General features: G+C 50.2%; 1 pseudogene; it reads left to right on the top strand.

Moving 5' to 3' along the window:
* Positions 1 to 276: 276 nt before the first annotated feature.
* LOC101432363 (zinc transporter ZIP1 pseudogene) lies at positions 277 to 1308 on the top strand (annotated as a pseudogene).
* Positions 1309 to 5578: the final 4270 nt, after the last annotated feature.

Here is a 5578-nt window from a genome sequence, read left to right as displayed (position 1 = left end):
GGTATCTGTTTTAATAGAATGTCTGTTCAAGTTTCTTGAGTTTTTCAATTGTGTTTACAGTGTATCTCTTATTGAGCTATAGGAGTTATTTAATGTAAAGGGGATATGAGTCCTTTATCAATAATATGTATTACAAATAATCTTCTACTCTGTGGCTTATCTTTTCACTCTTATAATATGTATTTTGGATTGGCAGCCAGGGGAGGGTACGCAGCGGCTGGAGGAGAGGGCAAAGCTCGGGGAGGGGGCAAGAATTCCTGACTCCAGGCCGGAACCCAGTGGCTATCATGTAGTGAGACCCTCTGGAGGTCTGAGAGTCATTGGACCTACCAAAGCCACCATGGGGCCCTGCGGAGGGCCAGAGTTCCTGGTGTGGCGCCCCGAGGCGGTGGCCTCAGAGCCTCTACTGCCCGTGGGGCCTAGAGGTGAAGCTGAGGACTCTGGTGCTGCCACTGGTGCTCACCCTCGTCTGCAGTCTGGTGCCTGTCTGTGTGCTGCGCCGGCCTGGAGCTAACCAGGAAGGCCCAACCTCCCGCCAGAAACCTCCTAAGCTGCTTCGCAGGGGCTGTCTTTCTGGCCCCCTGTCTCCTGGACCTGCTGCCTGACGACGTGGCTGCTGTAGATGAGGCCCTCGCAGCCCTGCCTGCGACGCTCCGGTTCCGCCTGCAGGAATTCCTCCTGGCCACGGGTTTCTTCTTGGTCCTGTTGATGGAGCAGATCACACTGGCTTACCAGGAGCAGTCGGGACCGCCACCCCGGGAGGAGACAAGGGCTCTGCTGGGAACAGCAAATGGTGGGCCACAGCACTGGCATGATGGGCCTGGGGTCCCACAGGCAAGTGGGGTCCCAGCAGCACCCTTGGCCCTGCGTGCCCGTGTCCTGGTCTTTTCTCTGGCCCTGCACTCAGTGTTCGAGGGGCTGGCAGTGGGGCTGCAACGAGACCGTGCTCGGGCCATGGAGCTGTGCCTGGCTCTGCTTCTCCACAAGGGTATCCTGGCAGTCAGCCTGTCCCTACGGCTACTGCAGAGCCACCTGCGAGCACAGGCGGTAGCGGGCTGTGGGATCCTCTTCTCATGCCTGACTCCCCTGGGCATTGGGCTGGGTGCAGCTCTGGCAGAATCGGCTGGGCCACTCCACCAGCTGGCCCAGTCTGTGTTAGAGGGCATAGCAGCCGGTACCTTCCTTTATATCCCCTTCCTGGAGATCCTACCCCAGGAGCTGGCCACTTCTGAGCAGAGAATTCTCAGGGTCATTCTGCTCCTAGCAGGCTTTGCCCTGCTTACTGGCCTGCTCTTCATCCAAGTCTAGAGGCCTCCAGAGAGGGCCAGGGGAGGTTGGGTATCAGGTTCCCCTGTGCTCCCTCTCTCCCTCAGTTTGTGAGGAATAGGCACTTAGGACCAGAGAGTTCTCCAAGAGCTAGGGATGGAGCCTTTGGGACTGTCCAACCAATGAGAGGGAACCTGGCAAACAAGAGCCTTGCCCCAGGCCCAAGAGACGAGATGGTCACATCACTAGAGAGGTGATCAAGGGCTATTAGGATTGGGGATGACACTGACTGCTAGAATCAGGGCTTGGACACTACACATAGGGGCAGGCTGCTACTGGGCCTGCTGGGGCTGGGCGCCCAGCTGCTCTGCGGTAGGAGGATGAAGAGGGATAGGCCAGGAGCCTGCGGTCCTGTTGGTTCTAGCCATTTCAGCACTCTGCCATTTGGAGTGACCCCTCCTACTTTTCTTAGCTCCTCCTCTTGTCTCTCCCATTTTCCTTCTCCCAGGGGGCTAGTGCCAAATGGTTCTTCCGGCAAGTTTGGTACCTTCTCTGGTCTCTCAAATCCTGCTCGCTCCTCTATTTGTAAAGTGCCAAATAAATCCCCTCCCTCTTTCTCAAAGCACAGTGATGGCCCTGAGCCCCGCCCAGCACGTCAATGGAGGGGTCTGCTTGTTCTTGATTTGGGTCACAGATCCTGGGATAGAGCAGAAGCGTTTGCTGGGCTGGGGGGAGGGGAGGGTTAGCAGAAATGCAGCCTCCTGCTGACCCCACACCCTAGGGATGCAGGACATGGACATGTGCCCATTGCCCAGATGATAAACACTGAGCTGCCAAAACATTTTTTATATATACTAGAAGAGCCCTAGGGGAAAGGGAGGCCCACCCCAGGGTTATTTTTGGGGAGGGAGGGCTGTGCATAAGGGCCATGCTATCTAGAATCTATTTTATTAACTGACTTGTTTGGGGACATATTACCTAAATAAAAGATGTTTCTATAAAATATATATATATATATATTTTGTGTGTGTGTGAACATTAGTGGGGTTTTATTTGTTTGTTTGTTTTTTAATTTAATGAGATCACATACCATACAGTTCACCCATTTAAAGTGTACGAATTGGGAAACGGATGTGGCTCAATGAATTGGACTCCCATCTACCACATAGGAGGCCCAGGGTTTGGTGCCCAGGGCCTCCTGGTGAGGGCAAAGTGGCCCACGTGGCGAGCTGGCTCACATGGAGTGCCAGCCCACATGGAACGCCACCCCACGCAGGAGTGCCGCCCTGCATGGGAATGCCACCCAGCATGGGATAATGCCCCGCACAGGAGTGCTGGCTGATGCTGAGAGCTGGCGCAGCAAGATGATGCAACAGCAGACACAGAGGAGAGAAAATAAGAAGGCATAGCAGGGAAGTGGACTTGGCCCAATGGATAGGGCATCTGCCTACCACATGGGAGGTCCGCAGTTCAAACCCCGGGCCTCCTTGACCCATGTGGAACTGGCCCATGAGCAGTGCTGATGCGTACAAGAAGTGCCATGCCACGCAGGGGTGTCCCCCATGTAGGGGAGCCCCACGTGCAAGGAGTGTGCCCCATAAGGAGAGCGATCAGCGCAAAAGAAAGTGCAGCCTGCCCAAGAATGGCGCCGTACGCACAGAGAATTGACGCAGCAAGATGATGCAATAAAAAGAAACGCAGATTCCTGGTGCTGCTGATAAGGATAGAAGAGGCCACAGAAGAACACACAGCGAGTGGACAAAGAGCAGACAACTGGGGGGGGGCAGGAAGAGAAATAAATAAATAATAAATCTTTAAAAAAAAAAGAAGAAGACATAGCAGAATAGGGAGTTGAGGTGGCACAAGAGAGTAATTGCCTCTCTCCCACTCTGGAAGGTCCCAGGATCAGTTCCCAGAGCCACCTAATGAGAATACAAGACGAGTACACAGCAAATGGATACAGAGAGCAGACAACAGGGACAACGGGAGGAGGGAGGAGAAATAGATAAAGTAAATGTTTTAAAAAATAAAGTGTACAAATCAATGGTTTTTAATACAACCATGGAGTTGGACAACCATCACCACAATCAATTTTACATTTTCATCACCTCAAAAAGAAACTCTATACCTTTTAACTATCACTTTTCTGTTCACCCATAACTGCCCCACCCCCCCAGCTCTAAGCAACCACTAATCTACCTTCTGTCTCTATAGTTTACCCCATTCTGGACTTTAGATGAAAGGAGTCATTTAGTATGTGGCCTTTTATGACTGGATTCTCTCACTTAGTACAATGTAAAAAGATTCCTCCATGTTGTAGCATGTATCAGCACTTCATTCCTTTTCACAGCAGAATAATATCCACTGTATGGATATACTACGTTTTGTTTATTTATCCATCCATTGATAGACGTTTTAGGTTTTCATTTTTTGCCTCTTATGAATAATGCTGCTATAAAAATTCATGTACAAGTTTTTGGTTGAACTTACACTTTTATTTCTCTTGGGTATCTAGGAGTGGAATTGCTAGGTTATATATAGATATACATATATATATTTTTTAAGATTTATTTTTTATTTATTTCTCTTCCCTTCCCACCCCAGTTGTCTGTTCTCTTTGTCCATTTGCTGCATGTTCTTCTTTTGTCTGCTTCTATTGTTGTTAGCGGCATGGGAATCTGTGTCTCTTTTTGTTGCGTCATCTTGCTGCGTCAGCTCTCAGTGTGTGCGGCACCATTCCTGGGCAGGTTAAACTCTTTGCACGTGGGCTCCCCTACACGGGGGCACCCCTGCATGGCACAGCACTCCTTGCGCGCATCGGCATTGCACATGGGCCAGCTCCATACGGATCAAGGAGGCCGGGGGTTTGAACTGTGGACCTCCCATGTGGGAGGCAGACACCCTATCCACTGGGCCAAGTCTGCTTCCCGGTTATATATTTTTATAACAACCTTATCACGAAGCAGATGTGGCTCAACTGATGGAGCATCCACCTACCATGCGGGAAGTCCAGGGTTCAAACCCAGGACCTCTTGGCCTGTGTGGTGAGCTGGCCCACACACAGTGCTGATGCATACAAGAAGTGCCTGCCATGTCGCGGTGTCCCCTGCGTAGGGGAGCCCCACATGCAAGGTGTGCGCCCCACAAGGAGAGCTGCCCCATGTGAAAATAATATAGGCTGCCCAGGAGTGGCACTGCACACACAGAGAGATGATGCAGCAAGATGACACAACAAAAGGAGACACAGATTCCCAGTGCAGCTGACAAGAATGCAAGCAGACAGAGAAGAACACACAGTGAATGGACACAGAGAGCAGACAACTGGGGGGCGGGGAGAGAAATAAAAATATGTCTTTAGGAGGGTGGCGGACTTGGCCCAGTGGTTAGGGCACCCATCTACCACATGGGAGGTCTGTGGTTCAAACCCTCGGCCTCCTTGACCTGTGTGCAGCTGGCCCATGCACAGTGCTTATGTGCGCCATGAGTGCTGTGCCAAGCAGGGGTGTCCCCCGCGTAGGGGAGCCCCATGTGCAAGGAGTGCGCCCTGTAAGGAGAGCCGCCCAGTGCAAAAGAAAGTGCAGCCTGCACAGGAATGGTGCCACACATGGAGAGCTGACACAACAAAATGACGCAACAAAAAGAAACACAGGTTCCTGTGCCGCTGACAACAACAGAAGCGGACAAAGAAGATGTAGCAAATAGACACAGAGAACAGACAACCGGGGTGGGGGGGGGGAAGGGGAGAGAAATAAATAAATAAATAAATCGTTTATATATATATATGTCTTTTAAAAAAAAAAACAACCTTATGGGTCGTATCTGGCCCATGAGCCACCTTTTTTAAAATATATGGCAACATATAAACATAACATTTCCCATTTTAAATATTTTCAAACACACAGTTCATGGACATTAATTACATTAAAAATGTTGTACACCATCCATTACCAAAATGTTTCCATCACACCAAAAAACTCTGCATCCATTAAGCAATGACTCCTCGTTTCCCCTCTCCCCTACTCCTGGTAACCAGTAATCTACCTTCTGTCTCTATGAATTTGCATATTCTAGTTATTTCATATAAGTGAAACCACACAATAGCTCTCATTTAGTATCTGGCTTATTTATTTATTTGAAAGATTTATTCTTTATTTCTCTCTCCTTCCCCACCCCCCCAGTTGTCTGCTCTCTGTGTCCATTTGCTGTGTGTTCTTCTGTGTCCACTTGTATTCTTGCCAGCGGCACCCAGAATCTGTGTCTTGTTTTTGTTGCACTCATCTTGCTGTGTCAGCTCTCCATGTGTGTGGCACCA

Source organism: Dasypus novemcinctus, chromosome 9, assembly GCF_030445035.2.
Source record: "Dasypus novemcinctus isolate mDasNov1 chromosome 9, mDasNov1.1.hap2, whole genome shotgun sequence".
Lineage (NCBI taxonomy): Eukaryota > Metazoa > Chordata > Mammalia > Cingulata > Dasypodidae > Dasypus > Dasypus novemcinctus.
This window is presented reverse-complemented; position numbering and strand designations above follow the sequence as displayed.